This window comes from Pelobates fuscus, chromosome 4 (assembly GCF_036172605.1).
Source record: "Pelobates fuscus isolate aPelFus1 chromosome 4, aPelFus1.pri, whole genome shotgun sequence".
Taxonomy (NCBI): Eukaryota; Metazoa; Chordata; class Amphibia; order Anura; family Pelobatidae; genus Pelobates; species Pelobates fuscus.
In genome coordinates, this window is record NC_086320.1 from 257,601,665 (window position 1) to 257,624,666 (window position 23,002).

Below are 23,002 nucleotides of genomic sequence, written 5' to 3' on the forward strand. Positions count from 1 at the left end.
TTTGACTGCTTTGTTAGCAAAACACAACGACTCTGGTGGGACTCGAACCCACAACCTTTGAATGCCTTCAATACACTAGAAGTCCAATGCGCTATCCATTGCGCCACAGAGCCTCATCTGCTTGTATATAGAAGGTCAACGAAAAAAAATAGCTAGAGCGATAAACAGTCAAAATGTAATATACTCTTTTACGCCACTGGCAATTAAAAAAAAAAAAAAAAGATCTCTTTTTAAAAAAAATTCAAAGGTTATGCAGTGTTTTTGGATTGATCAGAAAATGGAAAATGTGTTAAATGTTTAAGCTGACAAAGATATTAAAACTGTCAAAAGTTTCTGAAGTGCTCTTTGGTGGACGAATCAGAAATTTTGACTTCTTTTTATATGTTGAGATTTCCATTTAACAACATAAATTACAACATTTTCATCCCTTTCCTTTTCCTGGTACAACTTACTGCCAATAGTGACAAAAGAAGGCCATACAGACATGTTAAGTGGTCTTTGGTAGAAAGCTCTGTACTTTTTTTTTCTTAACTAATAAAAAGTTTCTGGAATTTGGGCAAGATGTTTCTGATTTGCACCTAACGATATGAGCTGACATCCATGGTTTAAGGGGAACAGCTCTTTGAGTCCTTTAATATAAATGGAGAATCAAAGTGTACTGTGATACATTAAGCTCAGGTTTCCATCATTATTAATTTAAATGTAATTGTTGGTAATATTTATTCAACTTTCTTAACTTCTTATTCTAAGATCCCTTCTGAATGCATCTAGTTAACCACCTATGTTAGAGATTTGTTAAGATTGTTTTTCATGTTGTAGTTGTAGTATTGAAGGAGTATTTCTTACAAAGGTTTGACTGCTTTGTTAGCAAAACACAACGACTCTGGTGGGACTCGAACCCACAACCTTTGAATGCCTTCAATACACTAGAAGTCCAATGCGCTATCCATTGCGCCACAGAGCCTCATCTGCTTGTATATAGAAGGTCAACGAAAAAAAATAGCTAGAGCGATAAACAGTCAAAATGTAATATACTCTTTTACGCCACTGGCAATTAAAAAAAAAAAAAAAAAGATCTCTTTTTAAAAAAAATTCAAAGGTTATGCAGTGTTTTTGGATTGATCAGAAAATGGAAAATGTGTTAAATGTTTAAGCTGACAAAGATATTAAAACTGTCAAAAGTTTCTGAAGTGCTCTTTGGTGGACGAATCAGAAATTTTGACTTCTTTTTATATGTTGAGATTTCCATTTAACAACATAAATTACAACATTTTCATCCCTTTCCTTTTCCTGGTACAACTTACTGCCAATAGTGACAAAAGAAGGCCATACAGACATGTTAAGTGGTCTTTGGTAGAAAGCTCTGTACTTTTTTTTTCTTAACTAATAAAAAGTTTCTGGAATTTGGGCAAGATGTTTCTGATTTGCACCTAACGATATGAGCTGACATCCATGGTTTAAAGGGAACAGCTCTTTGAGTCCTTTAATATAAATGGAGAATCAAAGTGTACTGTGATACATTAAGCTCAGGTTTCCATCATTATTAATTTAAATGTAATTGTTGGTAATATTTATTCAACTTTCTTAACTTCTTATTCTAAGATCCCTTCTGAATGCATCTAGTTAACCACCTATGTTAGAGATTTGTTAAGATTGTTTTCATGTTGTAGTTGTAGTATTGAAGGAGTATTTCTTACAAAGGTTTGACTGCTTTGTTAGAAAAAAACAACGACTCTGGTGGGACTCGAACCCACAACCTTTGAATGCCTTCAATACACTAGAAGTCCAATGCGCTATCCATTGCGCCACAGAGCCTCACCTGCTTGCATATAGAAGGTCAACGAAAAAAAATAGCTAGAGTGATACACAGTCAAAATGTAATATACTCTTTTACGCCACTGGCAATTAAAAGAAAAAAAAAAGATCTCTTTTTAAAAAAAAATTCAAAGGTTATGCAGTGTTTTTGGATTGATCAGAAAATGGAAAATGTGTTAAATGTTTAAGCTGACAAAGATATTAAAACTGTCAAAAGTTTCTGAAGTGTTCTTTGGTGGACGAATCAGAAATTTTGACTTCTTTTTATATGTTGAGATTTCCATTTAACAACATAAATTACAACATTTTCATCCCTTTCCTTTTCCTGGTACAACTTACTGCCAATAGTGACAAAAGAAGGCCATACAGACATGTTAAGTGGTCTTTGGTAGAAAGCTCTGTACTTTTTTTTTCTTATTTATTTATTTTATTTATTATTGCCATTTATATAGCGCCAACAGATTCCGTAGCGCTTTACAATATTATGAGAGGGGGATTTAACTATAAATAGGACAATTACAAATAAACTTACAGGAACAATAGGTTGAAGAGGACCCTGCTCAAACGAGCTTACATTCTATAGGAGGTGGGGTGTAAAACACATTAGGACAGGAATTTACAATCAAATAAGGTGGGCTGCCCTTTAGGAGAGGGCAAGAGACAGGTATGTGAGGTAAGGGTTAGTCTTGGAGGCCAAAAGCTTTCCTAAAGAGATGGGTTTTAAGGCACTTCTTAAAAGATGCAAGACTAGGGGAGAGTCTGATGGCGGTAGGCAGGCTATTCCATAGGAAGGGAGCCGCCCGCGAGAAGTCCTGCAAGCGCGAGTTGGCCGTACGAGTGCAGACAACGGACAGGAGGTGGTCACGGGCAGAACGGAGAGACCGAGAAGGGACATACCTATGGATCTGTGAGGAGATATAAGAGGGGCTAGAGTTGTTCAGTGCTTTATAGGTGTGAGTTTGTACCTTGAATTGACTCCTATAGCATACAGGAAGCCAATGTAAGGACTGGCAGAGGGGTGAGGTGTGAGAGAAACGACTAGAGAGGAAAATCAATCTAGCAGCAGCATTCATTACGGACTGTAAGGGTGCAGTACGGCTATTGGGGAGACCAATCAGGAGAGGGTTACAATAATCCATGCGGGAAATTACTAGAGCATGGACAAGCTCCTTGGTAGTATCTGGTGCAAGAAAGGGGCGGATGCGGGCTATGTTTTTAAGATGGAATCTACAGGATTTGGCAACATGCTGGATGTGAGGCTCAAAGGTGAGACCAGAGTCAAGTATGACGCCAAGACAGCGCGCTTGCAAGGATGGACTGATGTTGGTACCACAAACTTGGAGGGAGAGCGAAAGAGGAGGATCAGTATTAGGAGGAGGAAAGACAAGGAGCCCAGTTTTTGAGAGATTGAGTTTCAGAAAGCGGGAGGACATCCAGTCAGAGATGGAAGAAAGGCAAGCAGTGACACGTTGCAGGACGGCAGGGGAGAGGTCCGGGGAGGAGAGATATAGCTGGGTGTCATCAGCGTACAGGTGGTAGTGAAATCCAAAAGAGGTAATAAGTTTGCCAAGAGAGGCAGTATAAAGAGAAAATAGAAGGGGACCAAGGACGGAGCCTTGGGGAACTCCAACTGAGACAGGGCAAGGGGAGGAGGTATCATTAGAAACGGAGACACTGAATGAGCGTTGGGAGAGATAAGAGGAAAACCATGAGAGGACAGAGTCACAGAGACCAAGCGATTGAAGAGTTTGAAGAAGGAGAGCATGATCAACGGTGTCAAAGGCCGCTGAGAGGTCAAGAAGAATTAGTATGGAGTAGTGGCCTTTGGATTTAGCTGCGATTAGGTCGTTAGTAACTTTGATAAGGGCAGTCTCTGTAGAGTGGAGAGGGCGGAAGCCAGATTGAAGAGGGTCAAGGAGAGAGTTGGAATTGAGGAAATGAGACACACGGTTAAAGACAAGTCTTTCCAGAAGCTTTGAGGAAAAAGGGAGCAGGGATATGGGACGGTAGTTAGAGGGGGTGGATGGGTCGAGGGATGTTTTTTTTAGTATAGGTACTACAGTGGCATGTTTAAGGTCAGCAGGGACGATGCCAGAGGAGAGCGAGCAGTTGAAGATGTGTGTTAGAGAAGGCACGAGACAAGTGGAGAGAGATCTAATAAGGTGAGATGGGACAGGATCGAGCGGGCAAGTGGTGGGGCGAGAGGAGCAAAGAAGAGCAGCCACCTCTTGGTCAGTAGCTGGGGAGAATGTCTGAAGGGTAGGAAAGGCATGATCTATGTGTGATTGAGAAACAGAAAGGCAAGGAGGGGAGAATTCTTTCCTTAGCTGTTCAATCTTGTCAGTGAAGTAACATGCGAAGTTATCAGCAGTAAGGTTAGTTTTGGGGGTGGCCACAGCAGGGCGAAGAAGAGAATTAAAGGTGTGAAAGAGACGCCTGGGGTTGCGGGAACATGAACTAATGAGAGTGGAAAAATAGGACTGTTTGGCAAGGGCAAGGGCTGCACTGTATGAACACAATATGAATCTATAATGGAGAAAGTCTGATTGTGTACGAGACTTCCTCCAGGAGCGTTCAGCACAACGGGAGCATCTTTGCAGGTAGCGCGTTGATTTAGTATGCCATGGTTGGGGGCGGGTCCTCCTCGAGGTGCTTGTTTGGAGTGGCGCTGCAGTGTTCAAGGCAGATGTAAGAGTAGAGTTATATATGGAGATGGCCTGTGAAGGACAGGAGAGGGAAGGGATGGACAGCAGTTGTGAATCAATGTCAGCTGACAACTGTTGGAGATCAAGAGAATTAAGGTCCCTCCTGAGTTGAGGGGGGTTAGGCTGAGGTTTTTGGGTGAGGGGGTATGTGAGAGCAAATGATAAGAGGTGGTGATCAGAGAGTGGATATGGAGTGTTGCAGATATTAGATACTGTACATGCATAAGTGAAGATTAGGTCAAGGGTATTGCCAGCTACATGGGTGGGAGAATCTGCCCACTGCGATAGCCCGAGGGAGGAAGTCATGGAAAGTAGTTTGGTGGCTGCAGAGGTCAAAGGTGGGTTTATAGGAATATTGAAGTCCCCGAGAATTAGGGATGGAATGTTAGAAGAGAGGAAATAGGGTAGCCAGGCAGCAAAGTGGTCAAGGAAGAGAAGAGGGGAACCAGGGGGGCGGTAAATAACAGCAATGTTAGCAGAGAAGGGTTTGAAAAGGCGAATTGAGTGTATTTCAAATGATGGGAAAGAGAGAGAAGGGGGGCTGGGAAGAGGTTTAAAAGAGCAGTGAGGGGAGAGGAGAAACCCAACACCACCACCTTTACATTCAGAGTTTCTTAACTAATAAAAAGTTTCTGGAATTTGGGCAAGATGTTTCTGATTTGCACCTAACGATATGAGCTGACATCCATGGTTTAAGGGGAACAGCTCTTTGAGTCCTTTAATATAAATGGAGAATCAAAGTGTAATGTGATACATTAAGCTCAGGTTTCCATCATTATTAATTTAAATGTAATTGTTGGTAATATTTATTCAACTTTCTTAACTTCTTATTCTAAGATCCCTTCTGAATGCATCTAGTTAACCACCTATGTTAGAGATTTGTTAAGATTGTTTTTCATGTTGTAGTTGTAGTATTGAAGGAGTATTTCTTACAAAGGTTTGACTGCTTTGTTAGCAAAACACAACGACTCTGGTGGGACTCGAACCCACAACCTTTGAATGCCTTCAATACACTAGAAGTCCAATGAGCTATCCATTGCGCCACAGAGCCTCATCTGCTTGTATATAGAAGGTCAACGAAAAAAAATAGCTAGAGCGATAAACAGTCAAAATGTAATATACTCTTTTACGCCACTGGCAATTAAAAAAAAAAAAAAAGATCTCTTTTTAAAAAAAATTCAAAGGTTATGCAGTGTTTTTGGATTGATCAGAAAATGGAAAATGTGTTAAATGTTTAAGCTGACAAAGATATTAAAACTGTCAAAAGTTTCTGAAGTGCTCTTTGGTGGACGAATCAGAAATTTTGACTTCTTTTTATATGTTGAGATTTCCATTTAACAACATAAATTACAACATTTTCATCCCTTTCCTTTTCCTGGTACAACTTACTGCCAATAGTGACAAAAGAAGGCCATACAGACATGTTAAGTGGTCTTTGGTAGAAAGCTCTGTACTTTTTTTTTCTTAACTAATAAAAAGTTTCTGGAATTTGGGCAAGATGTTTCTGATTTGCACCTAACGATATGAGCTGACATCCATGGTTTAAGGGGAACAGCTCTTTGAGTCCTTTAATATAAATGGAGAATCAAAGTGTACTGTGATACATTAAGCTCAGGTTTCCATCATTATTAATTTAAATGTAATTGTTGGTAATATTTATTCAACTTTCTTAACTTCTTATTCTAAGATCCCTTCTGAATGCATCTAGTTAACCACCTATGTTAGAGATTTGTTAAGATTGTTTTTCATGTTGTAGTTGTAGTATTGAAGGAGTATTACTTACAAAGGTTTGACTGCTTTGTTAGCAAAACACAACGACTCTGGTGGGACTCGAACCCACAACCTTTGAATGCCTTCAATACACTAGAAGTCCAATGCGCTATCCATTGCGCCACAGAGCCTCATCTGCTTGTATATAGAAGGTCAACGAAAAAAAATAGCTAGAGCGATAAACAGTCAAAATGTAATATACTCTTTTACGCCACTGGCAATTAAAAAAAAAAAAAAAAGATCTCTTTTTAAAAAAAATTCAAAGGTTATGCAGTGTTTTTGGATTGATCAGAAAATGGAAAATGTGTTAAATGTTTAAGCTGACAAAGATATTAAAACTGTCAAAAGTTTCTGAAGTGTTCTTTGGTGGACGAATCAGAAATTTTGACTTCTTTTTATATGTTGAGATTTCCATTTAACAACATAAATTACAAAATTTTCATCCCTTTCCTTTTCCTGGTACAACTTACTGCCAATAGTGACAAAAGAAGGCCATACAGACATGTTAAGTAGTCTTTGGTAGAAAGCTCTGTACTTTTTTTTTCTTAACTAATAAAAAGTTTCTGGAATTTGGGCAAGATGTTTCTGATTTGCACCTAACGATATGAGCTGACATCCATGGTTTAAGGGGAACAGCTCTTTGAGTCCTTTAATATAAATGGAGAATCAAAGTGTACTGTGATACATTAAGCTCAAGTTTCCATCATTATTAATTTAAATGTAATTGTTGGTAATATTTATTCAACTTTCTTAACTTCTTATTCTAAGATCCCTTCTGAATGCATCTAGTTAACCACCTATGTTAGAGATTTGTTAAGATTGTTTTTCATGTTGTAGTTGTAGTATTGAAGGAGTATTACTTACAAAGGTTTGACTGCTTTGTTAGCAAAACACAACGACTCTGGTGGGACTCGAACCAGAATGCCTTCAATACACCAGAAGTCCAATGCGCTATCCATTGCGCCACAGAGCCTCACCTGCTTGTATATAGAAGGTCAACGAAAAAAAATAGCTAGAGTGATACACAGTCAAAATGTAATATACTCTTTTACGCCACTGGCAATTAAAAGAAAAAAAAAAATCTCTTTTTAAAAAAAAATTCAAAGGTTATGCAGTGTTTTTGGATTGATCAGAAAATGGAAAATGTGTTAAATGTTTAAGCTGACAAAGATATTAAAACTGTCAAAAGTTTCTGAAGTGTTCTTTGGTGGACGAATCAGAAATTTTGACTTATTTTTATATGTTGAGATTTCCATTTAACAACATAAATTACAACATTTTCATCCCTTTCCTTTTCCTGGTACAACTTACTGCCAATAGTGACAAAAGAAGGCCATACAGACATGTTAAGTGGTCTTTGGTAGAAAGCTCTGTACTTTTTTTTTCTTAACTAATAAAAAGTTTCTGGAATTTGGGCAAGATGTTTCTGATTTGCACCTAACGATATGAGCTGACATCCATGGTTTAAGGGGAACAGCTCTTTGAGTCCTTTAATATAAATGGAGAATCAAAGTGTAATGTGATACATTAAGCTCAGGTTTCCATCATTATTAATTTAAATGTAATTGTTGTTAATATTAATTCAACTTTCTTAACTTCTTATTCTAAGATCCCTTCTGAATGCATCTAGTTAACCACCTATGTTAGAGATTTGTTAAGATTGTTTTTCATGTTGTAGTTGTAGTATTGAAGGAGTATTTCTTACAAAGGTTTGACTGCTTTGTTAGCAAAATACAACGACTCTGGTGGGACTCGAACCCACAACCTTTGAATGCCTTCAATACACTAGAAGTCCAATGCGCTATCCATTGCGCCACAGAGCCTCATCTGCTTGTATATAGAAGGTCAACGAAAAAAAAATAGCTAGAGCGATAAACAGTCAAAATGTAATATACTCTTTTACGCCACTGGCAATTAAAAAAAAAAAAAAAGATCTCTTTTTAAAAAAAATTCAAAGGTTATGCAGTGTTTTTGGATTGATCAGAAAATGGAAAATGTGTTAAATGTTTAAGCTGACAAAGATATTAAAACTGTCAAAAGTTTCTGAAGTGTTCTTTGGTGGACGAATCAGAAATTTTGACTTCTTTTTATATGTTGAGATTTCCATTTAACAACATAAATTACAACATTTTCATCCCTTTCCTTTTCCTGGTACAACTTACTGCCAATAGTGACAAAAGAAGGCCATACAGACATGTTAAGTGGTCTTTGGTAGAAAGCTCTGTACTTTTTTTTTCTTAACTAATAAAAAGTTTCTGGAATTTGGGCAAGATGTTTCTGATTTGCACCTAACGATATGAGCTGACATCCATGGTTTAAGGGGAACAGCTCTTTGAGTCCTTTAATATAAATGGAGAATCAAAGTGTACTGTGATACATTAAGCTCAGGTTTCCATCATTATTAATTTAAATGTAATTGTTGGTAATATTTATTCAACTTTCTTAACTTCTTATTCTAAGATCCCTTCTGAATGCATCTAGTTAACCACCTATGTTAGAGATTTGTTAAGATTGTTTTTCATGTTGTAGTTGTAGTATTGAAGGAGTATTACTTACAAAGGTTTGACTGCTTTGTTAGCAAAACACAACGACTCTGGTGGGACTCGAACCCACAACCTTTGAATGCCTTCAATACACTAGAAGTCCAATGCGCTATCCATTGCGCCACAGAGCCTCATCTGTTTGTATATAGAAGGTCAACGAAAAAAAATAGCTAGAGCGATAAACAGTCAAAATGTAATATACTCTTTTACGCCACTGGCAATTAAAAAAAAAAAAAAAGATCTCTTTTTAAAAAAAATTCAAAGGTTATGCAGTGTTTTTGGATTGATCAGAAAATGGAAAATGTGTTAAATGTTTAAGCTGACAAAGATATTAAAACTGTCAAAAGTTTCTGAAGTGTTCTTTGGTGGACGAATCAGAAATTTTGACTTCTTTTTATATGTTGAGATTTCCATTTAACAACATAAATTACAAAATTTTCATCCCTTTCCTTTTCCTGGTACAACTTACTGCCAATAGTGACAAAAGAAGGCCATACAGACATGTTAAGTAGTCTTTGGTAGAAAGCTCTGTACTTTTTTTTTCTTAACTAATAAAAAGTTTCTGGAATTTGGGCAAGATGTTTCTGATTTGCACCTAACGATATGAGCTGACATCCATGGTTTAAGGGGAACAGCTCTTTGAGTCCTTTAATATAAATGGAGAATCAAAGTGTACTGTGATACATTAAGCTCAAGTTTCCATCATTATTAATTTAAATGTAATTGTTGGTAATATTTATTCAACTTTCTTAACTTCTTATTCTAAGATCCCTTCTGAATGCATCTAGTTAACCACCTATGTTAGAGATTTGTTAAGATTGTTTTTCATGTTGTAGTTGTAGTATTGAAGGAGTATTACTTACAAAGGTTTGACTGCTTTGTTAGCAAAACACAACGACTCTGGTGGGACTCGAACCAGAATGCCTTCAATACACCAGAAGTCCAATGCGCTATCCATTGCGCCACAGAGCCTCACCTGCTTGTATATAGAAGGTCAACGAAAAAAAATAGCTAGAGTGATACACAGTCAAAATGTAATATACTCTTTTACGCCACTGGCAATTAAAAGAAAAAAAAAATCTCTTTTTAAAAAAAAATTCAAAGGTTATGCAGTGTTTTTGGATTGATCAGAAAATGGAAAATGTGTTAAATGTTTAAGCTGACAAAGATATTAAAACTGTCAAAAGTTTCTGAAGTGTTCTTTGGTGGACGAATCAGAAATTTTGACTTATTTTTATATGTTGAGATTTCCATTTAACAACATAAATTACAACATTTTCATCCCTTTCCTTTTCCTGGTACAACTTACTGCCAATAGTGACAAAAGAAGGCCATACAGACATGTTAAGTGGTCTTTGGTAGAAAGCTCTGTACTTTTTTTTTCTTAACTAATAAAAAGTTTCTGGAATTTGGGCAAGATGTTTCTGATTTGCACCTAACGATATGAGCTGACATCCATGGTTTAAGGGGAACAGCTCTTTGAGTCCTTTAATATAAATGGAGAATCAAAGTGTAATGTGATACATTAAGCTCAGGTTTCCATCATTATTAATTTAAATGTAATTGTTGTTAATATTAATTCAACTTTCTTAACTTCTTATTCTAAGATCCCTTCTGAATGCATCTAGTTAACCACCTATGTTAGAGATTTGTTAAGATTGTTTTTCATGTTGTAGTTGTAGTATTGAAGGAGTATTTCTTACAAAGGTTTGACTGCTTTGTTAGCAAAATACAACGACTCTGGTGGGACTCGAACCCACAACCTTTGAATGCCTTCAATACACTAGAAGTCCAATGCGCTATCCATTGCGCCACAGAGCCTCATCTGCTTGTATATAGAAGGTCAACGAAAAAAAATAGCTAGAGCGATAAACAGTCAAAATGTAATATACTCTTTTACGCCACTGGCAATTAAAAAAAAAAAAAAAGATCTCTTTTTAAAAAAAATTCAAAGGTTATGCAGTGTTTTTGGATTGATCAGAAAATGGAAAATGTGTTAAATGTTTAAGCTGACAAAGATATTAAAACTGTCAAAAGTTTCTGAAGTGTTCTTTGGTGGACGAATCAGAAATTTTGACTTATTTTTATATGTTGAGATTTCCATTTAACAACATAAATTACAACATTTTCATCCCTTTCCTTTTCCTGGTACAACTTACTGCCAATAGTGACAAAAGAAGGCCATACAGACATGTTAAGTGGTCTTTGGTAGAAAGCTCTGTACTTTTTTTTTCTTAACTAATAAAAAGTTTCTGGAATTTGGGCAAGATGTTTCTGATTTGCACCTAACGATATGAGCTGACATCCATGGTTTAAGGGGAACAGCTCTTTGAGTCCTTTAATATAAATGGAGAATCAAAGTGTAATGTGATACATTAAGCTCAGGTTTCCATCATTATTAATTTAAATGTAATTGTTGGTAATATTTATTCAACTTTCTTAACTTCTTATTCTAAGATCCCTTCTGAATGCATCTAGTTAACCACCTATGTTAGAGATTTGTTAAGATTGTTTTTCATGTTGTAGTTGTAGTATTGAAGGAGTATTTCTTACAAAGGTTTGACTGCTTTGTTAGCAAAACACAACGACTCTGGTGGGACTCGAACCCACAACCTTTGAATGCCTTCAATACACTAGAAGTCCAATGCGCTATCCATTGCGCCACAGAGCCTCATCTGCTTGTATATAGAAGGTCAACGAAAAAAAATAGCTAGAGCGATAAACAGTCAAAATGTAATATACTCTTTTACGCCACTGGCAATTAAAAAAAAAAAAAAAAAGATCTCTTTTTAAAAAAAATTCAAAGGTTATGCAGTGTTTTTGGATTGATCAGAAAATGGAAAATGTGTTAAATGTTTAAGCTGACAAAGATATTAAAACTGTCAAAAGTTTCTGAAGTGTTCTTTGGTGGACGAATCAGAAATTTTGACTTATTTTTATATGTTGAGATTTCCATTTAACAACATAAATTACAACATTTTCATCCCTTTCCTTTTCCTGGTACAACTTACTGCCAATAGTGACAAAAGAAGGCCATACAGACATGTTAAGTGGTCTTTGGTAGAAAGCTCTGTACTTTTTTTTTCTTAACTAATAAAAAGTTTCTGGAATTTGGGCAAGATGTTTCTGATTTGCACCTAACGATATGAGCTGACATCCATGGTTTAAGGGGAACAGCTCTTTGAGTCCTTTAATATAAATGGAGAATCAAAGTGTAATGCGATACATTAAGCTCAGGTTTCCATCATTATTAATTTAAATGTAATTGTTGGTAATATTTATTCAACTTTCTTAACTTCTTATTCTAAGATCCCTTCTGAATGCATCTAGTTAACCACCTATGTTAGAGATTTGTTAAGATTGTTTTTCATGTTGTAGTTGTAGTATTGAAGGAGTATTTCTTACAAAGGTTTGACTGCTTTGTTAGCAAAACACAACGACTCTGGTGGGACTCGAACCCACAACCTTTGAATGCCTTCAATACACTAGAAGTCCAATGCGCTATCCATTGCGCCACAGAGCCTCATCTGCTTGTATATAGAAGGTCAACGAAAAAAAATAGCTAGAGCGATAAACAGTCAAAATGTAATATACTCTTTTACGCCACTGGCAATTAAAAAAAAAAAAAAAAGATCTCTTTTTAAAAAAAATTCAAAGGTTATGCAGTGTTTTTGGATTGATCAGAAAATGGAAAATGTGTTAAATGTTTAAGCTGACAAAGATATTAAAACTGTCAAAAGTTTCTGAAATGTTCTTTGGTGGACGAATCAGAAATTTTGACTTATTTTTATATGTTGAGATTTCCATTTAACAACATAAATTACAACATTTTCATCCCTTTCCTTTTCCTGGTACAACTTACTGCCAATAGTGACAAAAGAAGGCCATACAGACATGTTAAGTGGTCTTTGGTAGAAAGCTCTGTACTTTTTTTTTCTTAACTAATAAAAAGTTTCTGGAATTTGGGCAAGATGTTTCTGATTTGCACCTAACGATATGAGCTGACATCCATGGTTTAAGTGGAACAGCTCTTTGAGTCCTTTAATATAAATGGAGAATCAAAGTGTACTGTGATACATTAAGCTCAGGTTTCCATCATTATTAATTTAAATGTAATTGTTGGTAATATTTATTCAACTTTCTTAACTTCTTATTCTAAGATCCCTTCTGAATGCATCTAGTTAACCACCTATGTTAGAGATTTGTTAAGATTGTTTTTCATGTTGTAGTTGTAGTATTGAAGGAGTATTTCTTACAAAAGTTTGACTGCTTTGTTAGCAAAACACAACGACTCTGGTGGGACTCGAACCCACAACCTTTGAATGCCTTCAATACACTAGAAGTCCAATGCGCTATCCATTGCGCCACAGAGCCTCATCTGCTTGTATATAGAAGGTCAACGAAAAAAAATAGCTAGAGCGATAAACAGTCAAAATGTAATATACTCTTTTACGCCACTGGCAATTAAAAAAAAAAAAAAAAAAGATCTCTTTTTAAAAAAAATTCAAAGGTTATGCAGTGTTTTTGGATTGATCAGAAAATGGAAAATGTGTTAAATGTTTAAGCTGACAAAGATATTAAAACTGTCAAAAGTTTCTGAAGTGTTCTTTGGTGGACAAATCAGAAATTTTGACTTATTTTTATATGTTGAGATTTCCATTTAACAACATAAATTACAACATTTTCATCCCTTTCCTTTTCCTGGTACAACTTACTGCCAATAGTGACAAAAGAAGGCCATACAGACATGTTAAGTGGTCTTTGGTAGAAAGCTCTGTACTTTTTTTTCTTAACTAATAAAAAGTTTCTGGAATTTGGGCAAGATGTTTCTGATTTGCACCTAACGATATGAGCTGACATCCATGGTTTAAGGGGAACAGCTCTTTGAGTCCTTTAATATAAATGGAGAATCAAAGTGTAATGCGATACATTAAGCTCAGGTTTCCATCATTATTAATTTAAATGTAATTGTTGGTAATATTTATTCAACTTTCTTAACTTCTTATTCTAAGATCCCTTCTGAATGCATCTAGTTAACCACCTATGTTAGAGATTTGTTAAGATTGTTTTTCATGTTGTAGTTGTAGTATTGAAGGAGTATTTCTTACAAAGGTTTGACTGCTTTGTTAGCAAAACACAACGACTCTGGTGGGACTCGAACCCACAACCTTTGAATGCCTTCAATACACTAGAAGTCCAATGCGCTATCCATTGCGCCACAGAGCCTCATCTGCTTGTATATAGAAGGTCAACGAAAAAAAATAGCTAGAGCGGTAAACAGTCAAAATGTAATATACTCTTTTACGCCACTGGCAATTAAAAAAAAAAAAAAAGATCTCTTTTTAAAAAAAATTCAAAGGTTATGCAGTGTTTTTGGATTGATCAGAAAATGGAAAATGTGTTAAATGTTTAAGCTGACAAAGATATTAAAACTGTCAAAAGTTTCTGAAATGTTCTTTGGTGGACGAATCAGAAATTTTGACTTATTTTTATATGTTGAGATTTCCATTTAACAACATAAATTACAACATTTTCATCCCTTTCCTTTTCCTGGTACAACTTACTGCCAATAGTGACAAAAGAAGGCCATACAGACATGTTAAGTGGTCTTTGGTAGAAAGCTCTGTACTTTTTTTTTCTTAACTAATAAAAAGTTTCTGGAATTTGGGCAAGATGTTTCTGATTTGCACCTAACGATATGAGCTGACATCCATGGTTTAAGTGGAACAGCTCTTTGAGTCCTTTAATATAAATGGAGAATCAAAGTGTACTGTGATACATTAAGCTCAGGTTTCCATCATTATTAATTTAAATGTAATTGTTGGTAATATTTATTCAACTTTCTTAACTTCTTATTCTAAGATCCCTTCTGAATGCATCTAGTTAACCACCTATGTTAGAGATTTGTTAAGATTGTTTTTCATGTTGTAGTTGTAGTATTGAAGGAGTATTTCTTACAAAGGTTTGACTGCTTTGTTAGCAAAACACAACGACTCTGGTGGGACTCGAACCCACAACCTTTGAATGCCTTCAATACACTAGAAGTCCAATGCGCTATCCATTGCGCCACAGAGCCTCATCTGCTTGTATATAGAAGGTCAACGAAAAAAAATAGCTAGAGCGGTAAACAGTCAAAATGTAATATACTCTTTTACGCCACTGGCAATTAAAAAAAAAAAAAAGATCTCTTTTTAAAAAAAATTTAAAGGTTATGCAGTGTTTTTGGATTGATCAGAAAATGGAAAATGTGTTAAATGTTTAAGCTGACAAAGATATTAAAACTGTCAAAAGTTTCTGAAGTGTTCTTTGGTGGACGAATCAGAAATTTTGACTTATTTTTATATGTTGAGATTTCCATTTAACAACATAAATTACAACATTTTCATCCCTTTCCTTTTCCTGGTACAACTTACTGCCAATAGTGACAAAAGAAGGCCATACAGACATGTTAAGTGGTCTTTGGTAGAAAGCTCTGTACTTTTTTTTTCTTAACTAATAAAAAGTTTCTGGAATTTGGGCAAGATGTTTCTGATTTGCACCTAACGATATGAGCTGACATCCATGGTTTAAGGGGAACAGCTCTTTGAGTCCTTTAATATAAATGGAGAATCAAAGTGTAATGCGATACATTAAGCTCAGGTTTCCATCATTATTAATTTAAATGTAATTGTTGGTAATATTTATTCAACTTTCTTAACTTCTTATTCTAAGATCCCTTCTGAATGCATCTAGTTAACCACCTATGTTAGAGATTTGTTAAGATTGTTTTTCATGTTGTAGTTGTAGTATTGAAGGAGTATTTCTTACAAAGGTTTGACTGCTTTGTTAGCAAAACACAACGACTCTGGTGGGACTCGAACCCACAACCTTTGAATGCCTTCAATACACTAGAAGTCCAATGCGCTATCCATTGCGCCACAGAGCCTCATCTGCTTGTATATAGAAGGTCAACGAAAAAAAATAGCTAGAGCGATAAACAGTCAAAATGTAATATACTCTTTTACGCCACTGGCAATTAAAAAAAAAAAAAAAAGATCTCTTTTTAAAAAAAATTCAAAGGTTATGCAGTGTTTTTGGATTGATCAGAAAATGGAAAATGTGTTAAATGTTTAAGCTGACAAAGATATTAAAACTGTCAAAAGTTTCTGAAATGTTCTTTGGTGGACGAATCAGAAATTTTGACTTATTTTTATATGTTGAGATTTCCATTTAACAACATAAATTACAACATTTTCATCCCTTTCCTTTTCCTGGTACAACTTACTGCCAATAGTGACAAAAGAAGGCCATACAGACATGTTAAGTGGTCTTTGGTAGAAAGCTCTGTACTTTTTTTTTCTTAACTAATAAAAAGTTTCTGGAATTTGGGCAAGATGTTTCTGATTTGCACCTAACGATATGAGCTGACATCCATGGTTTAAGTGGAACAGCTCTTTGAGTCCTTTAATATAAATGGAGAATCAAAGTGTACTGTGATACATTAAGCTCAGGTTTCCATCATTATTAATTTAAATGTAATTGTTGGTAATATTTATTCAACTTTCTTAACTTCTTATTCTAAGATCCCTTCTGAATGCATCTAGTTAACCACCTATGTTAGAGATTTGTTAAGATTGTTTTTCATGTTGTAGTTGTAGTATTGAAGGAGTATTTCTTACAAAAGTTTGACTGCTTTGTTAGCAAAACACAACGACTCTGGTGGGACTCGAACCCACAACCTTTGAATGCCTTCAATACACTAGAAGTCCAATGCGCTATCCATTGCGCCACAGAGCCTCATCTGCTTGTATATAGAAGGTCAACGAAAAAAAATAGCTAGAGCGATAAACAGTCAAAATGTAATATACTCTTTTACGCCACTGGCAATTAAAAAAAAAAAAAAAAAAGATCTCTTTTTAAAAAAAATTCAAAGGTTATGCAGTGTTTTTGGATTGATCAGAAAATGGAAAATGTGTTAAATGTTTAAGCTGACAAAGATATTAAAACTGTCAAAAGTTTCTGAAGTGTTCTTTGGTGGACGAATCAGAAATTTTGACTTATTTTTATATGTTGAGATTTCCATTTAACAACATAAATTACAACATTTTCATCCCTTTCCTTTTCCTGGTACAACTTACTGCCAATAGTGACAAAAGAAGGCCATACAGACATGTTAAGTGGTCTTTGGTAGAAAGCTCTGTACTTTTTTTTCTTAACTAATAAAAAGTTTCTGGAATTTGGGCAAGATGTTTCTGATTTGCACCTAACGATATGAGCTGACATCCATGGTTTAAGTGGAACAGCTCTTTGAGTCCTTTAATATAAATGGAGAATCAAAGTGTAATGCGATACATTAAGCTCAGGTTTCCATCATTATTAATTTAAATGTAATTGTTGGTAATATTTATTCAACTTTCTTAACTTCTTATTCTAAGATCCCTTCTGAATGCATCTAGTTAACCACCTATGTTAGAGATTTGTTAAGATTGTTTTTCATGTTGTAGTTGTAGTATTGAAGGAGTATTTCTTACAAAGGTTTGACTGCTTTGTTAGCAAAACACAACGACTCTGGTGGGACTCGAACCCACAACCTTTGAATGCCTTCAATACACTAGAAGTCCAATGCGCTATCCATTGCGCCACAGAGCCTCATCTGCTTGTATATAGAAGGTCAACGAAAAAAAATAGCTAGAGCGATAAACAGTCAAAATGTAATATACTCTTTTACGCCACTGGCAATTAAAAAAAAAAAAAAAGATCTCTTTTTAAAAAAAATTCAAAGGTTATGCAGTGTTTTTGGATTGATCAGAAAATGGAAAATGTGTTAAATGTTTAAGCTGACAAAGATATTAAAACTGTCAAAAGTTTCTGAAGTGTTCTTTGGTGGACGAATCAGAAATTTTGACTTCTTTTTATATGTTGAGATTTCCATTTAACAACATAAATTACAACATTTTCATCCCTTTCCTTTTCCTGGTACAACTTACTGCCAATAGTGACAAAAGAAGGCCATACAGACATGTTAAGTGGTCTTTGGTAGAAAGCTCTGTACTTTTTTTTTCTTAACTAATAAAAAGTTTCTGGAATTTGGGCAAGATGTTTCTGATTTGCACCTAACGATATGAGCTGACATCCATGGTTTAAGGGGAACAGCTCTTTGAGTCCTTTAATATAAATGGAGAATCAAAGTGTAATGTGATACATTAAGCTCAGGTTTCCATCATTATTAATTTAAATGTAATTGTTGGTAATATTTATTCAACTTTCTTAACTTCTTATTCTAAGATCCCTTCTGAATGCATCTAGTTAACCACCTATGTTAGAGATTTGTTAAGATTGTTTTTCATGTTGTAGTTGTAGTATTGAAGGAGTATTTCTTACAAAGGTTTGACTGCTCTGTTAGCAAAACACAACGACTCTGGTGGGACTCGAACCCACAACCTTTGAATGCCTTCAATACACTAGAAGTCCAATGCGCTATCCATTGCGCCACAGAGCCTCATCTGCTTGTATATAGAAGGTCAACGAAAAAAAATAGCTAGAGCGATAAACAGTCAAAATGTAATATACTCTTTTACGCCACTGGCAATTAAAAAAAAAAAAAAAAGATCTCTTTTTAAAAAAAATTCAAAGGTTATGCAGTGTTTTTGGATTGATCAGAAAATGGAAAATGTGTTAAATGTTTAAGCTGACAAAGATATTAAAACTGTCAAAAGTTTCTGAAGTGCTCTTTGGTGGACGAATCAGAAATTTTGACTTATTTTTATATGTTGAGATTTCCATTTAACAACATAAATTACAACATTTTCATCCCTTTCCTTTTCCTGGTACAACTTACTGCCAATAGTGACAAAAGAAGGCCATACAGACATGTTAAGTGGTCTTTGGTAGAAAGCTCTGTACTTTTTTTTTCTTAACTAATAAAAAGTTTCTGGAATTTGGGCAAGATGTTTCTGATTTGCACCTAACGATATGAGCTGACATCCATGGTTTAAGGGGAACAGCTCTTTGAGTCCTTTAATATAAATGGAGAATCAAAGTGTACTGTGATACATTAAGCTCAGGTTTCCATCATTATTAATTTAAATGTAATTGTTGGTAATATTTATTCAACTTTCTTAACTTCTTATTCTAAGATCCCTTCTGAATGCATCTAGTTAACCACCTATGTTAGAGATTTGTTAAGATTGTTTTTCATGTTGTAGTTGTAGTATTGAAGAAGTATTTCTTACAAAGGTTTGACTGCTTTGTTAGCAAAACACAACGACTCTGGTGGGACTCGAACCCACAACCTTTGAATGCCTTCAATACACTAGAAGTCCAATGCGCTATCCATTGCGCCACAGAGCCTCATCTGCTTGTATATAGAAGGTCAACGAAAAAAAATAGCTAGAGCGATAAACAGTCAAAATGTAATATACTCTTTTACGCCACTGGCAATTAAAAAAAAAAAAAAAGATCTCTTTTTAAAAAAAATTCAAAGGTTATGCAGTGTTTTTGGATTGATCAGAAAATGGAAAATGTGTTAAATGTTTAAGCTGACAAAGATATTAAAACTGTCAAAAGTTTCTGAAGTGTTCTTTGGTGGACGAATCAGAAATTTTGACTTCTTTTTATATGTTGAGATTTCCATTTAACAACATAAATTACAACATTTTCATCCCTTTCCTTTTCCTGGTACAACTTACTGCCAATAGTGACAAAAGAAGGCCATACAGACATGTTAAGTGGTCTTTGGTAGAAAGCTCTGTACTTTTTTTTTCTTAACTAATAAAAAGTTTCTGGAATTTGGGCAAGATGTTTCTGATTTGCACCTAACGATATGAGCTGACATCCATGGTTTAAGGGGAACAGCTCTTTGAGTCCTTTAATATAAATGGAGAATCAAAGTGTAATGTGATACATTAAGCTCAGGTTTCCATCATTATTAATTTAAATGTAATTGTTGGTAATATTTATTCAACTTTCTTAACTTCTTATTCTAAGATCCCTTCTGAATGCATCTAGTTAACCACCTATGTTAGAGATTTGTTAAGATTGTTTTTCATGTTGTAGTTGTAGTATTGAAGGAGTATTTCTTACAAAGGTTTGACTGCTTTGTTAGCAAAACACAACGACTCTGGTGGGACTCGAACCCACAACCTTTGAATGCCTTCAATACACTAGAAGTCCAATGCGCTATCCATTGCGCCACAGAGCCTCATCTGCTTGTATATAGAAGGTCAACGAAAAAAAATAGCTAGAGCGATAAACAGTCAAAATGTAATATACTCTTTTACGCCACTGGCAATTAAAAAAAAAAAAAAAAGATCTCTTTTTAAAAAAAATTCAAAGGTTATGCAGTGTTTTTGGATTGATCAGAAAATGGAAAATGTGTTAAATGTTTAAGCTGACAAAGATATTAAAACTGTCAAAAGTTTCTGAAGTGTTCTTTGGTGGACGAATCAGACATTTTGACTTCTTTTTATATGTTGAGATTTCCATTTAACAACATAAATTACAACATTTTCATCCCTTTCCTTTTCCTGGTACAACTTACTGCCAATAGTGACAAAAGAAGGCCATACAGACATGTTAAGTGGTCTTTGGTAGAAAGCTCTGTACTTTTTTTTTCTTAACTAATAAAAAGTTTCTGGAATTTGGGCAAGATGTTTCTGATTTGCACCTAACGATATGAGCTGACATCCATGGTTTAAGGGGAACAGCTCTTTGAGTCCTTTAATATAAATGGAGAATCAAAGTGTACTGTGATACATTAAGCTCAGGTTTCCATCATTATTAATTTAAATGTAATTGTTGGTAATATTTATTCAACTTTCTTAACTTCTTATTCTAAGATCCCTTCTGAATGCATCTAGTTAACCACCTATGTTAGAGATTTGTTAAGATTGTTTTTCATGTTGTAGTTGTAGTATTGAAGGAGTATTTCTTACAAAGGTTTGACTGCTTTGTTAGCAAAACACAACGACTCTGGTGGGACTCGAACCCACAACCTTTGAATGCCTTCAATACACTAGAAGTCCAATGCGCTATCCATTGCGCCACAGAGCCTCATCTGCTTGTATATAGAAGGTCAACGAAAAAAAATAGCTAGAGCGATAAACAGTCAAAATGTAATATACTCTTTTACGCCACTGGCAATTAAAAAAAAAAAAAAAGATCTCTTTTTAAAAAAAATTCAAAGGTTATGCAGTGTTTTTGGATTGATCAGAAAATGGAAAATGTGTTAAATGTTTAAGCTGACAAAGATATTAAAACTGTCAAAAGTTTCTGAAGTGTTCTTTGGTGGACGAATCAGAAATTTTGACTTATTTTTATATGTTGAGATTTCCATTTAACAACATAAATTACAACATTTTCATCCCTTTCCTTTTCCTGGTACAACTTACTGCCAATAGTGACAAAAGAAGGCCATACAGACATGTTAAGTGGTCTTTGGTAGAAAGCTCTGTACTTTTTTTTTCTTAACTAATAAAAAGTTTCTGGAATTTGGGCAAGATGTTTCTGATTTGCACCTAACGATATGAGCTGACATCCATGGTTTAAGGGGAACAGCTCTTTGAGTCCTTTAATATAAATGGAGAATCAAAGTGTAATGCGATACATTAAGCTCAGGTTTCCATCATTATTAATTTAAATGTAATTGTTGGTAATATTTATTCAACTTTCTTAACTTCTTATTCTAAGATCCCTTCTGAATGCATCTAGTTAACCACCTATGTTAGAGATTTGTTAAGATTGTTTTTCATGTTGTAGTTGTAGTATTGAAGGAGTATTTCTTACAAAGGTTTGACTGCTTTGTTAGCAAAACACAACGACTCTGGTGGGACTCGAACCCACAACCTTTGAATGCCTTCAATACACTAGAAGTCCAATGCGCTATCCATTGCGCCACAGAGCCTCATCTGCTTGTATATAGAAGGTCAACGAAAAAAAATAGCTAGAGCGATAAACAGTCAAAATGTAATATACTCTTTTACGCCACTGGCAATTAAAAAAAAAAAAAAAAGATCTCTTTTTAAAAAAAATTCAAAGGTTATGCAGTGTTTTTGGATTGATCAGAAAATGGAAAATGTGTTAAATGTTTAAGCTGACAAAGATATTAAAACTGTCAAAAGTTTCTGAAGTGTTCTTTGGTGGACGAATCAGAAATTTTGACTTATTTTTATATGTTGAGATTTCCATTTAACAACATAAATTACAACATTTTCATCCCTTTCCTTTTCCTGGTACAACTTACTGCCAATAGTGACAAAAGAAGGCCATACAGACATGTTAAGTGGTCTTTGGTAGAAAGCTCTGTACTTTTTTTTTCTTAACTAATAAAAAGTTTCTGGAATTTGGGCAAGATGTTTCTGATTTGCACCTAACGATATGAGCTGACATCCATGGTTTAAGGGGAACAGCTCTTTGAGTCCTTTAATATAAATGGAGAATCAAAGTGTACTGTGATACATTAAGCTCAGGTTTCCATCATTATTAATTTAAATGTAATTGTTGGTAATATTTATTCAACTTTCTTAACTTCTTATTCTAAGATCCCTTCTGAATGCATCTAGTTAACCACCTATGTTAGAGATTTGTTAAGATTATTTTTCATGTTGTAGTTGTAGTATTGAAGGAGTATTTCTTACAAAGGTTTGACTGCTTTGTTAGCAAAACACAACGACTCTGGTGGGACTCGAACCCACAACCTTTGAATGCCTTCAATACACTAGAAGTCCAATGCGCTATCCATTGCGCCACTGAGCCTCATCTGCTTGTATATAGAAGGTCAACGAAAAAAAATAGCTAGAGTGATACACAGTCAAAATGTAATATACTCTTTTACGCCACTGGCAATTAAAAAAAAAAAAAAGATCTCTTTTTAAAAAAAATTTAAAGGTTATGCAGTGTTTTTGGATTGATCAGAAAATGGAAAATGTGTTAAATGTTTAAGCTGACAAAGATATTAAAACTGTCAAAAGTTTCTGAAGTGTTCTTTGGTGGACGAATCAGAAATTTTGACTTATTTTTATATGTTGAGATTTCCATTTAACAACATAAATTACAACATTTTCATCCCTTTCCTTTTCCTGGTACAACTTACTGCCAATAGTGACAAAAGAAGGCCATACAGACATGTTAAGTGGTCTTTGGTAGAAAGCTCTGTACTTTTTTTTTCTTAACTAATAAAAAGTTTCTGGAATT

General features: G+C 34.9%; 20 non-coding genes across 20 annotated transcripts; all 20 read right to left on the minus strand.

The window, feature by feature from the left end:
* Window positions 1–27: 27 nt before the first annotated feature.
* On the minus strand, window positions 28–113 carry TRNAR-UCU (transfer RNA arginine (anticodon UCU)). Its single transcript is given in 2 exon segments — window positions 28–63; window positions 77–113. It is a non-coding gene; the product is annotated as a tRNA-Arg (tRNA).
* Window positions 114–878: 765 nt separating this feature from the next.
* TRNAR-UCU (transfer RNA arginine (anticodon UCU)) lies at window positions 879–964 on the minus strand. Its single transcript is given in 2 exon segments — window positions 879–914; window positions 928–964. It is a non-coding gene; the product is annotated as a tRNA-Arg (tRNA).
* Window positions 965–1,729: 765 nt separating this feature from the next.
* Window positions 1,730–1,815, minus strand: TRNAR-UCU (transfer RNA arginine (anticodon UCU)). Its single transcript is given in 2 exon segments — window positions 1,730–1,765; window positions 1,779–1,815. It is a non-coding gene; the product is annotated as a tRNA-Arg (tRNA).
* Window positions 1,816–6,335: 4,520 nt separating this feature from the next.
* Window positions 6,336–6,421, minus strand: TRNAR-UCU (transfer RNA arginine (anticodon UCU)). The gene is given in 2 exon segments: window positions 6,336–6,371; window positions 6,385–6,421. It is a non-coding gene; the product is annotated as a tRNA-Arg (tRNA).
* A 1,606-nt stretch (window positions 6,422–8,027) lies between these two features.
* On the minus strand, window positions 8,028–8,113 carry TRNAR-UCU (transfer RNA arginine (anticodon UCU)). The gene is given in 2 exon segments: window positions 8,028–8,063; window positions 8,077–8,113. It is a non-coding gene; the product is annotated as a tRNA-Arg (tRNA).
* Window positions 8,114–8,878: 765 nt separating this feature from the next.
* Window positions 8,879–8,964, minus strand: TRNAR-UCU (transfer RNA arginine (anticodon UCU)). Its single transcript is given in 2 exon segments — window positions 8,879–8,914; window positions 8,928–8,964. It is a non-coding gene; the product is annotated as a tRNA-Arg (tRNA).
* A 1,604-nt stretch (window positions 8,965–10,568) lies between these two features.
* TRNAR-UCU (transfer RNA arginine (anticodon UCU)) lies at window positions 10,569–10,654 on the minus strand. Its single transcript is given in 2 exon segments — window positions 10,569–10,604; window positions 10,618–10,654. It is a non-coding gene; the product is annotated as a tRNA-Arg (tRNA).
* A 764-nt stretch (window positions 10,655–11,418) lies between these two features.
* Window positions 11,419–11,504, minus strand: TRNAR-UCU (transfer RNA arginine (anticodon UCU)). The gene is given in 2 exon segments: window positions 11,419–11,454; window positions 11,468–11,504. It is a non-coding gene; the product is annotated as a tRNA-Arg (tRNA).
* A 766-nt stretch (window positions 11,505–12,270) lies between these two features.
* TRNAR-UCU (transfer RNA arginine (anticodon UCU)) lies at window positions 12,271–12,356 on the minus strand. The gene is given in 2 exon segments: window positions 12,271–12,306; window positions 12,320–12,356. It is a non-coding gene; the product is annotated as a tRNA-Arg (tRNA).
* Window positions 12,357–13,121: 765 nt separating this feature from the next.
* On the minus strand, window positions 13,122–13,207 carry TRNAR-UCU (transfer RNA arginine (anticodon UCU)). Its single transcript is given in 2 exon segments — window positions 13,122–13,157; window positions 13,171–13,207. It is a non-coding gene; the product is annotated as a tRNA-Arg (tRNA).
* Window positions 13,208–13,973: 766 nt separating this feature from the next.
* On the minus strand, window positions 13,974–14,059 carry TRNAR-UCU (transfer RNA arginine (anticodon UCU)). The gene is given in 2 exon segments: window positions 13,974–14,009; window positions 14,023–14,059. It is a non-coding gene; the product is annotated as a tRNA-Arg (tRNA).
* Window positions 14,060–14,823: 764 nt separating this feature from the next.
* On the minus strand, window positions 14,824–14,909 carry TRNAR-UCU (transfer RNA arginine (anticodon UCU)). Its single transcript is given in 2 exon segments — window positions 14,824–14,859; window positions 14,873–14,909. It is a non-coding gene; the product is annotated as a tRNA-Arg (tRNA).
* Window positions 14,910–15,672: 763 nt separating this feature from the next.
* On the minus strand, window positions 15,673–15,758 carry TRNAR-UCU (transfer RNA arginine (anticodon UCU)). The gene is given in 2 exon segments: window positions 15,673–15,708; window positions 15,722–15,758. It is a non-coding gene; the product is annotated as a tRNA-Arg (tRNA).
* Window positions 15,759–16,523: 765 nt separating this feature from the next.
* On the minus strand, window positions 16,524–16,609 carry TRNAR-UCU (transfer RNA arginine (anticodon UCU)). The gene is given in 2 exon segments: window positions 16,524–16,559; window positions 16,573–16,609. It is a non-coding gene; the product is annotated as a tRNA-Arg (tRNA).
* A 766-nt stretch (window positions 16,610–17,375) lies between these two features.
* Window positions 17,376–17,461, minus strand: TRNAR-UCU (transfer RNA arginine (anticodon UCU)). Its single transcript is given in 2 exon segments — window positions 17,376–17,411; window positions 17,425–17,461. It is a non-coding gene; the product is annotated as a tRNA-Arg (tRNA).
* A 764-nt stretch (window positions 17,462–18,225) lies between these two features.
* Window positions 18,226–18,311, minus strand: TRNAR-UCU (transfer RNA arginine (anticodon UCU)). Its single transcript is given in 2 exon segments — window positions 18,226–18,261; window positions 18,275–18,311. It is a non-coding gene; the product is annotated as a tRNA-Arg (tRNA).
* A 765-nt stretch (window positions 18,312–19,076) lies between these two features.
* TRNAR-UCU (transfer RNA arginine (anticodon UCU)) lies at window positions 19,077–19,162 on the minus strand. Its single transcript is given in 2 exon segments — window positions 19,077–19,112; window positions 19,126–19,162. It is a non-coding gene; the product is annotated as a tRNA-Arg (tRNA).
* Window positions 19,163–19,926: 764 nt separating this feature from the next.
* TRNAR-UCU (transfer RNA arginine (anticodon UCU)) lies at window positions 19,927–20,012 on the minus strand. The gene is given in 2 exon segments: window positions 19,927–19,962; window positions 19,976–20,012. It is a non-coding gene; the product is annotated as a tRNA-Arg (tRNA).
* A 765-nt stretch (window positions 20,013–20,777) lies between these two features.
* On the minus strand, window positions 20,778–20,863 carry TRNAR-UCU (transfer RNA arginine (anticodon UCU)). The gene is given in 2 exon segments: window positions 20,778–20,813; window positions 20,827–20,863. It is a non-coding gene; the product is annotated as a tRNA-Arg (tRNA).
* A 764-nt stretch (window positions 20,864–21,627) lies between these two features.
* TRNAR-UCU (transfer RNA arginine (anticodon UCU)) lies at window positions 21,628–21,713 on the minus strand. The gene is given in 2 exon segments: window positions 21,628–21,663; window positions 21,677–21,713. It is a non-coding gene; the product is annotated as a tRNA-Arg (tRNA).
* Between the last annotated feature and the right edge of the window lie 1,289 nt (window positions 21,714–23,002).